The following is a 13029-nucleotide window of genomic DNA, read 5'->3' on the forward strand; positions in this document are numbered from 1 at the left end:
TGAGAATATTCTACTATTTAGGTTATGGAGGATTCCCATTGGCTTGATAAATACCATTTGCCATTTTTACAATAATATTTAGTGCATTCCAAAGGTGGTTTTCCCCATTTCTCCCAACAATTCTTAGTGACAATTGTAACACCAACACCAGCATCTAGGATCTTGTGGCTTCCACACCTTTGCAAACTACTAGAAGTGTGCCATTGGTATTGTCATTCTCATAATAGTCTCCCAATTAATTTAGTAGAATACTTGCCTATAAAAATATTCAATTGAATCATAATTTCTCAAAAAGATCTTGCCAATTTTCACCCCTCAAAATTTTCAATTGAGCATACACATAATTTATCAACAATAAGCATTCCTCCATAGCACATTTTATAGTGGTTTATAGGTCTTTAAAGGACATTTATAAAATTGTAATGTTTTCATCTAATAAAAACTTGAAGTTTGTAAAAACTGATTTATAGATAAAAAACCATGCATGATGAGCTAAACTCTAGTCCTTTTAAGCATACAAATCTTGCATGCAAATATTTTTCTCCCGCATATTTGCCATGGGGATCTTTAGTTCTTCCCTATCAATATAGCAAACTCTGCTTCCCTATGTATCTCCTTCTCTAAACCATGCTATCTCCAACTTCCTCCCTACTTCCCTACAAGATGAAACGACTATAGTCACGACCTTCTCGACATATGAACTTCCCTAATGTGCACCCAAAGGAACCATGGAAAGTTTGTAGGATGTCAAAGGATTTCTATGGCTCATGGGTGGATTCTTGGGGATGGGGTCATTCCACGAGGGCATTCAACTAGATGACATGAGTGATGAAGATTAGGAGTCAGTTTTCACATGCTTTAAACCACTTCCTCAGCAAAAAATGAAATGTTACAATGTGAAGAGAGAACTATACAAGGACCTGATGCTGCTAAACTTCTAGGTTTACCAGGGTTCTCCTATAACAAGGAGATTTCACATGCATTTGCAAAGGGATTTGCCTGGGAGAATCGCACCTCATCCCTTTATACAACAAAACAAATTGAAGTATAGGGTGGATTGGGCAAGCTTTGCTTAATCTGTTATGGTTACAGTTCATGTGCATGGTGACCTAGATAGCAAGAGAAAGAGGTTTGATATTTTAATATTTGGTGTTGACTCTGCTGCACCTTTGGATGCTTCTCTTCCCAACAAAGACAACAAATATACAAAGATCATGGCTATGTAGTACGGTGATGTTCACAAGGATGCAATAGAAGAAATATGTATTGTATTAGCTAGAACACATCTTGCTTATTGTAAGAGTACGGTGGAGGAAGCACGACATGCATTACAGGAAGTTGACAACAATTTTCATAGGGCTAAGGGAGCATCGATATCTTTAGAACAGGTCACAGCCATCCAAGAGAGAATGTTGGCCATATTAAAGCCACATTTGTCCACAGAAGACACAATGTCCTCAGAGACTAGCAAGCTTATGGAAATGCTGCAATCTCTTTGTCCACCAAAGAACACTAAGGAGTTATCCAAGAAAGTATAGGATTCAAAGGTAAACCCTTCATCCCTGTTAGCTAGATTTCTAGAGTGATAATTAATGCCATATCAACATGTTAGCTTAATTGTTCTCACCTAGCATCTGATACATCACATGTGAAGCTCCTAGATAGATAAGCAAAGTGTTATATAGCACTTACCTCTTATTTATTACACACTTGCCATAGAGCTTAAAGTGCTTGTTATATTGCTCTTTAATTTGTTATTGCTATATGGAACATTTGAGGGCAATATAGCACCTAATATATAATGCTATGTAGTATTGGTTAGTCCTATATATATACTCTTGTTGAGACCCTATAGCAATAGTGATATGTAGCAATGGTTAGTACTATATATATACTCGATATACAAGGCCCTATACCAATAGTGGCTACTGTGTTATAGTGCTTAATAATTTCAATGTTCACTATATACAAATAGTGACTGCTATATTTGTCTATATAGCAAGTGTCTCTATGCTCCTATGCAGTGTAGATTTGGTAGTGTTGTGTATTATTTATATTATATGCTATTCTGCTTTACACCAACAGTGTCTGCTATGTAGCACTTCCTATGGTGCTTCATACAAATAGTTTCTACTATATAGTGGTTGTTACAGTGGTATATAACATTTCCATAGAGCTATATTCTTTACAGCAGTGTTAGACAACTATGTAGGACTCCTAGCTATGTAAAGCATGGTAAATCTAAGTGTTTAAAAGGTATACATGTAGCAATGCTATATACCATATAACATATAACATATAACATATAGCATATAACATATAGCTCTAGTCCTGCTATATAACGCTATTACATAGCTTTGCTAAATATCACAACTATATAGTAGTGCTATATATCTCATGCGTATATATAGCAGTGATATATAGCACTGCTAGATAACTATGTAGGATTCTCCCAGCTATAAAGCATGGAATATCTAAGTGTCTAAAGGTATATAACATATAGCTCTAGTCCTGCTATATAACGCTGTTACATAGCTTTGCTAAATATCACAACTATATAGTAGTGCTATATATCTCATGCGTATATATAGCAGTGATATATAGCACTGCTAGATAACTATGTAGGATTCTCCCAGCGATAAAGCATGGAATATCTAAGTGTCTAAAGGTATACATGTAGCAATGCTATGTAACATATAATAGATAGCTATAGTGTGTGTGTGTGTGTGTGTGTGTGTGTGTGTAGGTATGTATATATGCATATATGTACACACACACACATGTGTGTGTGTGTGTGTGTGTGTGTGTGTGTGTGTGTGTGTGTGTGTGTGTGTGAGAGAGAGAGAGAGAGAGAGAGAGAGAGAGAGAGAGAACCTATCAATGGTGGTTGGTGTGTGTGTGTGTGTGCATGTACATATGTATGCATGCATATATGTACACATGTATGTATGCAATGGTGGTTGGTATGTGTGTGTGTGTGTGTGTACAAATGTATGCATGCAGGGGTGTATAGCAGTTCCATAGAGCTATATTCTTTACAACATTGTTAGACATCTATGTAGGACTCCCAGCTATGTAAATCATGGTAAATCTAAGTGTTTAAAAGGTATTACATATAACATATAGCTCTAGTCCTGCTATATAGCACTGTTACATAGTTGTGCTAAATATCATAACTATATAGTAGTGCTATATATCTCATGCATATATATAACACTGCTAGATAACTATGGAGGACTCTTCTAGCTATCTAAGTGTTTAAAAGGTATACATGTAGCAATGCTATGTAACATATAACAAATAGCTGTAGCAGTGCTATATATCTATGCTAAATATCACAACTATATAGCAGTGCTATATATCAATGTTATATAGCAGTGACATATAGCACTGCTAGATAGCTATGTAAGACTCTCCTAGATGTAAATCATGGTATATCTTAATGTTTAAAAGGTATGTAGCAGTGTATCTATATAGTAGTTATTACAATGCTATATAAAACATTTTCATAGAGCTATATAGCAACAATGTATACTATATAGCAATTGTACATGTATAGCATGCCATAGAGCTATATAGCAACAATGTCTCTTCTATAGCAATAGTGATTAATGTATAGTACTTTTTATAGTGCTGTATAGCAATATACACTGCTATATCACAGTTGCCCCTACGATATATAGCACTTACTTTATTATCATTTAATAGGTCGACTAGCATGTCTCGTTTGTTGTTGCAGGACACATTAAAGGATTCAGAGAAGATGTATGAAGATGCATCCTAGAATTATGAATTTTTCCTGAATATGAGGCAACGGAAGTCTTCTCGCTTTCATGTAGGCATTGCTACCATTTTCTATGCTTCTTTCACATGTGCATAGAGCAGGGTAGCTGTGTACAAAAGGGTTGTACATAATCTATACCCAAGAGGATAAAAGGCATGATGATGGAGATCAGTGATAGAAAACTGGTCTCTATGTCTACAGGTAACAAGAGTTTAATTTTCCTCTTTCTCGAGGGTTTAGGGTTCGATGTTCTTGAGGAGTACTAATAACCCTATGAGAGGTTTGACTTCAATCAAAGGGAAGTACTCTCTATTTTCACTTTCTCGAAAAAATCAACTATGCTAGTTGACCACCTAAATAGGTCGTTGCATATACTGGCAATACGTGCATGATCCATAAAAGAATAAGATGCATGATGAGAACCTACACGTCTCTTGCTAGACAATGTTATAGCTAATTTTCTATCTGTAGTACTAGCCATTTTGGCACTCTTAGATGCTTATATGGCTATCCTTTTTCCTCATCCCACTGCATCGTTCATAATTCTAAAATTTGAGCTGATTTTCAACCGTTATGGGTTAATTTGTACCACCTTGTTAAGCATTCATTTGCTCTAGTATGGCTATCCTCCATTGTACAAAGGTAGGAGTGTATCAAATATGTCCCATGAGCATACATTTTTCTATTTTTTGCACAAAACCATGGAGTGAGCTAAGTTCTCAACAAAGACAATATCTACATTCACCAAAATCTACATTGTGGGCAAGATGGTAGAGTTTATACCCTTTGCTTTTTGAGTTGTATCCCACAAAAACATATTTTATTGTCTTATCATCGAGCTTATTGTGTTGTTTTTCTCAGACATAAGATCATAAGAAATACAACTAAAAAATACAAAAATGAGCTTCATATGGGGTAATCATGTGCAAGGCCTTGGTTGGGAAATATGCAAAAGAGCCATAGAGGGCTACATAACTACCTCCAACCAAAAACATGAGGCAATTCCTTGCCTTTAAGCATATAACAAACCATCTCCATTGGAGATCTGTTCTCTTTCTCTTAGCCACACCATTTTGTTGAGGAGTGTAAGGCACTATGTATTGATGTTTCATGCCTCTTTTGGCCATATAAGCATGAAACTCCTTTGACATTTGCTCCCCTCCTTGATCTGCTCCTTGATCTGTAGTACGAAGGGTGCCAACGTTACATACATGCACATTTTCAGTCATAGAAACAAATGTCTAAAGCATGTAAAAACCTCTGATTTTATTTTCAATGAATATACCCGTGTGCATGGAGTAGTTATCAATACAAGTCACAAAGTAGAGATGTCCCCCAATCAATGGTGTCCTGATAGAACCACATACATCACTATGTATAAGCTATATTTTTTTTGGATAGATCCATCTTTCGACCATGATGCCCTTTGCATCTTTCCCAAAATGCACCCCCCTCACATACATGTTTGACACCGGACCTCAAGCTTTGGCAACAACTGTGACACAATTATCTCGTCTTTTGAGGCACAAGCTTCCAAAATTCAAGTGACAAATGCGAACATGCCATAGCTCCATATCACTCATAGTATGTGATAGTAATTGGACAAGAATTATATACCAATCTCTCATACATGCCAACTTGTAAAATCCATGTCTTAGAGTATCGGATACCACATCGATGTATCCATCACTCGGTCATGAACTATATAGCTATCATCAACAAATCTAACCACTATGCATGCCTAATAATGGCAAAGACTGACAATAGCAAGTTCTTGTTAATGCCTGGCAAAAAGAAGACTTCTAAGAGAGTGATTGTCTGCCATTTGCAGCACAAACTTACCAACTCCTTTCGATGGATATGAGTTGCACATGTGATTATGCCTCCTTGTTGTGAGGACAAAATTCGAGGGAGGAAAACAAATCACGCTGAGAATTAATATGCTTTCTAGAGAGAGTGATTATCCCATCATTTGTTGTATAGTGAGCATAACCTTGCCAACTCCTTGCATTGGATATAAGTTATTCACACATGTTCTTTCTAGTACCACTATCAAAATACCACACATGTTGATCTATCTCACCGACATGGATACGTCTTGGATAGAAGGGTCATAATTATAGTACAAAATGAAATCATCTTCTATATAGTTTGTTAACTCCTTCTTTTCAGCACTTGGTTGTCCTGAAGCATCAACCATAGCCATGTCTGACGCTTTCTTCTTCTCCTCCTCCACAATTATTCTGCATGCGTTTATATAATGGCCCGGCTTCCGACAATAGTTACATTTTCTTTCTTCTTAGGCTTATCACCCCCCTTCTTGACATCCTTATTGCTAGAAGATTGGGTTGATTCTACCTTTAGCTTATATCCACCTTGAGAGAACGCTTTGCCTTTACCTTTTAATACCTTATCTCCCACATGCATAACAATTCAGTTTTGCTAGGATTGCTCTTCTTTTGCAAGAGCACTGCAACCAACTCATCAAATGTAAGGGCATTGGGGTTACCCTTTATCATAAGCCGAAAGTGTGGATGCAAAACCCTTGTATTATTAGAATTTGGTAAAGTTGGGAGAACAACTTTACGAATCTAGTAAAACTGTGAGATGAGTAGACATCAATGAACTCTTCAAAAAAGGCTCATCGATATATGCCAGAAGCTACTCTTTGAGATCTTGTGAGAAACTCATTTATCGAGTCTACCTCATTCATATGCTTAGACTCTAATTGCTTGTGCAAGTAGGCTACACATGCCTTATTACGCACCTAGTAAAGTGTAGCAACAAGTGCATCCTTGGCCTACTTGCAATTTTACATGAGCAAAAATAAGGAATAATGCTAATTTTTTTTGAAAAAGTGCCACCAATGCATGTGCTTGTGCATTCCTGTCATCCCACTTGGCTTATTCCATTGTGGGAGGTGCAAAGATGAATGCCATAGCTACATCTGAACTAGTATCACCATTCATCTGAGGTACTTGCTAGACTCTAATTGCTTGTGTAAGTACACTACAGTGCCTTGGTAAAGCGTAGAAAGCGCATCCCAGGCCTACTTAGTAGTTTTACATAGCAAATATGAGGGATAATGCTTCTTTTCACGAAAATTTCCACCAATGTATGTGCTTGTGCATCCCTACCATCCCACCTGGTTTGTTCCGCTATGGAAGGTGTAGAGACAGATGCCACAATTACATATCAACTAGAAACACCATCCAAAGTATCTATACTATCATGCGCTAGCGAGGTAGGGCATGCCTCAACGCTAATAACAACATTCCAAAGACTTTTAGCAGCTAATAAATGATGCATTAGTTAGTCCCAAAGTGGGTAGTTTTACATCTGAACTAGTATCACTATCCAAAGTACCTGTACTATCATGCGTTGGTGAGATAGGGCATGCCCCAATGCCAATAACAACATTCCAAAGACTTTTAGCAACCAGATAAATGATGCGTCATTTAGTCCCACAATGGGTAGTTAGTCCCATCAAGCTTATCATCAATGGAAAGAATCCCAATTACATTACTACTACCTACCATTTCAGACTATATATAACATATCTCTGGCACAAAATGCAAATGTCCCAATAATCTACAAGTACTATCATGCCCACTGAAGCAAACGAGATGGCTACTAGTAGATCAGTGATGACAAAGAGACTTGCAAATTGTATTAAAAATGGTAGAATGTAGAGTGTAGAATTTTACTAGTAAGAATGCAAAAGTCGATGATGATGATGATGCTGATTAAGTTGTTGATAATGAGCTTGAATATATGATGTCGATGACAATAGAGAAGAACGGCCATGTCTACACACCAAATGTATAATATTCTAGTGCAAAAAGCCTAAAATTTAACAAAGATAGTTCAAACTGCACTCCCTCAAAATGTTTACGAAAACCTTACAACATACGAACGAGCCCCAAAACGCGCCCGACGGTTGTTTACCCCTATACTTATCACCTCACATTTAGCTTTTTGTATTCATCTAAGGGCACTTTTTCCCAATAGGTTTTTCCCCTTGGATATTCCACATTGCACTAATTTGTGTGCACATATTGCACACAATTTGTATTACTTTGTGCACATGTTTTGGTATGCCCACACCCTATAAGTTGTAATATGTGGGATCACTCTATGCTTACCATCATGTGGCAAAGAGATGAGCCTCATTCTCCTATATAAAGAAGCATAGGGTGAGAGGCAAGGCATTCCTTCTGTAGCCCAAGTTGGAATCCACCATTGGTGTCACTTTTGGGTAGAGCCTCTAGTCTATCTCCTTTGGGTGATCTCTAGCCATTTGAGCTCTTGTGAGGATGAGGGACTTGCTAGGTGTGCTTATGGTGGGATGATCTATTTGGTTGAGTTGTGTGATAGGAGTGGCGGGATACTAGTGGTAAGGGCGCCTACCTACATGTGGGTTGAGACTTATTCTTTCTTGTTAGCACTAGTGGGTGGAAGTTGAGTTTACTCCTCTACATCCATTGGTTAGGGTGAGAGTATTGCAAGTGTGTACTTCTATTTTCTTGTTATGTTCATTCCTTCATTGTTATTTCCACTTGTTACCCTCATCCCCTGTCATTTTTCCTTGTTACCCTCACCCCCCTTTCTCTCTCTCCATCTATTTCACCCCTGAGCACTGGAGTGAAATTGGTGGTTGGGCTTGGTTGCCTTCTATGCATCTTCCATTGATGCATGAACCCTCGGAGTGCTAGTCGGCTAGGCCTTAACAACGTTCCAAAAGGTGCCAAATCTTTGTTAACATAGTTAACAAGACACTATAGGGTATACCTTCTTCACTTAAGAGATAGATCAATTGAAGACAATGAGTAGCTTGAGGAGGTCATGAGACGAGCGGATGGGGACCAAGAGAAGAACCTAATCTGATACCCATTATCGGAGTGTAGACATAGACAGATGCAGCAAGCAAGAAGAGATAGAGAGAAGCACAACATACACATAGATGAAGCAAGCAATCAGAGATAGAGAGAAGAACAACACTCAAAAAAGATTGATGAGAATGAGTGAAGTACAAGTGAAGTGACATGATAAGATTACTTACACACTCTCTCATAAGAGTGTGTAAACATGCTCAAGGGAAAAAACCTCCTAAGGAGGAAAAAATTACCTTGGCCCCATTACTAGCATACGCCAACACATCACTACGATACAATTGGCACACCTTCCGCCCATCACCCATGCACGTCACCTGCATATATCACTATGCATATCATAATTTTTTTTTTCACATCGTGCACTTCACAACACACACACACACACACACACACACACACACACACACACACACACACACACACACATGCACCTATAACAAATCTTGTCAACGCCAAACCCTCCACGTATATCTCTAGATGAGGGACCATAAAGAGCACAAGCCTGGCTCAGGTATGACCCATTGCCTAAAAAATCCTCGACCAAATACCTCCAAAGAGCTTCAATGCATGCAACCTCTACTTCAACTCCAATTCAACCATACCACAACCTCGCCCTTGCCAATATATTCGCCATCATGAAGAAGCCTAATCTCTAAGCATTACGATGTGTAATCTAGGTAGAATATCACGTCAGCTAAGAAGATTCAGACTGCCATCTACCCATGCAAATCATTTCATAATGGTCATGACGCTTATTCCGTTAATCACATGTCGCGAACGACTACAACCAACTACCTAATTTTGAAGGGTCCTCGCTAGTTTCACAATAGAAGGAGGCCTCGCACATGAAGAACTTTCTACATCGCTTTTACCTTTCATGTCACCTCAACAAGCTGCCTACCACGAGGGCTACCCAAATCTTATCACCAATATGCCCTACATCCAGTTATAGATTGGTCATGAACCATACCACTTAACTCACACTGATTTGCACCCTTCCACCCCAGCAAAAACTTTGCCCCACTAACTTGGGTGACTTGGAGACGTGGTCACCATTAGGAAGGGAGCTATGTTAACCATAGGTCAACATGGTTCACCTTCCCGACCTACCGTAAGGCACTTTGCCATCTTACCTACTTGAATGGGCACTTTTTATCTTTTGTAGGACATTGCTTGAACAAATAAAGTGTCCTTACCTTGTGCTTAATGTGAATTAGGAAAAGTCTAAGAACTTCGTGTACATACTTGCTTAAGACTAGTAATAGAGACCGGACCATTTTCTAAGTTTGGTCGGCCTAGTGTGAAAACTATTGACTTGTATATAAGTCATTTTTGACAATAAGTAATGGACAATGATTCCCTTGTAATAGATTACTTATGAGCAACCCGTCTTCTCTAGTCTTGCTTGCTTGTGCTCTATTGAATCTTGCATGCTAGTTAGATAGGATTGTTGCTCTATTGAATATTGTGTGCTTCATGGATGCTTGTTAGATAGGATTGTTTGTAGGTTTTTTTCTTACATTAGCTTCCTCTTCTTCCTTTGCCTTCTGTGAAGAGAACCATCACAAAAAGGAGAATCTCTACTTGCCTACATCTAGGTGAAGAGATCTCTCCCTTCACCTCATTGTGGTGGCAAGGAGAAATTCAGTGTGACAACACAGTGAGGACACGATGGACGAGCTAACGCACCCACATCATCGAGAAGTTACAATTTTGGCTCTAAGGCAAGGCTTCGGCAAGGCTAAGATAAGCTCTTGACTGGAACAACTACCTTTAGGGGTTTCTATCCTAAATTTTTGATATAGGGATGGCAAACTACGTATCTATCAATGTCCATAGAATAGTTTTTTGTAGCATTTGTTTAATGAGGAACATAGTTTATTTATGAGCTAAATAATTGGGTTCAAATCAATTGACTGAAAGTTACTCATTATGCATGTGTTTTGTTGTTTTACACATCTTGGATGTGTTTTAATCTTCCCTTTTATGATTTATAATCAATTCCGTATACATGTTTATTCTTATTTTGTCAATTACAATAGTTGCAAATGCCTCATAGCCATGGAAGAACACATGTTCTACTTATTTATAAGTTAGAGTGTTATGAAATATGTAAGAGACCATAGAGTAGTTGTCTTCTTGACTTAGAAGATGGCATGTGTATGTAGCAATGCCTTGAAGAAATGTGTTGGAATTCTCTTGTTAAAAAGAATAATTGTGTATTCTTTTTATGGTTATTCATTGTACACTCTAGATTTTTTCTACATGATTATTACTCATTCCATGTTCCATATAATATTGGAGCCTCTACACGATTATTACTCATTCTATATTTCATACAATATTGGTGCCATTTAAAAAAATAAGGGTATCTCAACAAATATGTTTTTGTAAAATAGGCATGAATTTTTAATTGCATTTTCTATGATGGTGATATTTCATTAAAAGTTTTATATTTTTCCCATGATGGCCTAGTCATGTATATTGAGGTTAGGAAAGGAAATCATCGATAAATTTATTTCCTTAGAGTAATGTTTTTTAAAGAACCTATGAAAGGACACTTTTTTGTTCTACAGTGTTACAAAACTAGTCCTAGGACATGAAGTAAACAAATCGTTTCCCTCATATTAATAGGGGTGAGGAAATGCTTGAACTCTTTCTTGAATCCCGTGAGAATTTATTGTGTTGTCTCTTCATCTCTGATAATCTCAAGCTCAGATACTACAATGCCTTTGAGTAATTCTTAGAAAGAGTACTATTAGAGCTATACATATCAATGAGACTACACAAAGTAACATTGAAAGTGTGCATTAGTAAATTGACCCATGGGTCTTCAAGGATTCACTCTTCTTCTCCTCAATCTCCCTTCTCTCAATGTCCCTTTGACGATTGAACCTCTCATACTCTAACCAGTGGAGGTGGAGGAATAGACACTAGCTAAGAATAGTATTTCTAGCCTTTTAACTCTCAAAGACATAGAAGATACATTGATCAATCGGACCAATCAAAATCAAAATTTGAACAATGAACAAGGTGATGGATAATATTGAAGATGCATTGATACCATGAACATTTTTTTAAACTAACCTAGGTCAATTCAAAATTGAGATGAACAATTGGATGAATCAAAATCACAATTTAAACAATGAACAACAAGGTGATGGACAATATTAAAGATGCTTGTATTACCCTAGAAGATAGATGTGGTCCAGAGAAAGCAAGCTCACTCTTGAGAGACTTAATCCCAAAACATAATGATATAAAATAAGCTCACAATGTCATGATTAGATATCTCTTTCATGTCTCAACTCTCTGGGATACATTTATCTCCATATAAGTGATTGGAGTTGCATTATTGCGAGCTTATTGATACTTCACTAAACAACTATGTTGCAGGTGATGAGATTTTGTAGTTCACTACTATTTAAGCTATGAGCTTATCATTAGACATAGGAAACTTGGAAAAACAAATTACTTTTTACTTTCTTTTGATTGAGGTTGATTGAAAATTTCCTATGAAAATAGGTTTAAGTGACGTGTTGAATAATATGTAAACTTAATATGAGGCCAATTTGTACATAACTTGACCCCATTATAATGGTTTAACATATGCCTAATGAACCATATAAAAGTGACTAGGAAAAATGTCCAAACATAAACACGTTGCTCTATCATTGATTAACTCTCCTCAGAAAGTTTGCTTGATGAGCCTAAACAAGATCACAAGAAGGTGGAGTCATCAGTCAACTCAAAACAAATGACGTGTGTACATTGAAGTGTTGCATAGTTCAAGCAACTAGGTGCTCCTCTTTTATGTAATAATGGCTCATTGTAGGATTTTCCTTTATATGGGATGTTGCATGCAAAGGTTGAAGTAAATACATATTGGGCACTACACCTCCAATTATATCTTTGCAAGAGGAGCTTGAGGGTAGATTAGTCACATCATTCTTTATCTTTGTTTGCTAGACTTGGATCTATATAATGTGATAATACACAAGACAAAGATCCTAGGGAAGACAATGAATACGCTTGTTTGCTAGACTTGGATCTATATAAATAATGTGATAATACACAAGACAAAGATCCTAGGGAAGACAATGAATACGCTTGAAGACCTAACACTAAGGCAAAAGATGAAGGGATTAGCAAAAATGACATTGAACAACCTTTTGTATGTATTGTTTACGAGTGTAACAGCAATGTGGCAAACTGTATTTATTTTCTCAAACAAATATCCACAATGCATGTTCAAAATACAAAACAAAGACTTAAAATTACAACTTTCCTCACATTATTTTCGAAAGCTCTTTACCTCTTTTTTGGTAGAAAAATTTAAAGCTTTGTGAA

Source organism: Cibotium barometz, chromosome 26 (assembly GCF_041138505.1).
Source record: "Cibotium barometz isolate CiBa-2024 chromosome 26, ASM4113850v1, whole genome shotgun sequence".
NCBI lineage: Eukaryota > Viridiplantae > Streptophyta > Polypodiopsida > Cyatheales > Cibotiaceae > Cibotium > Cibotium barometz.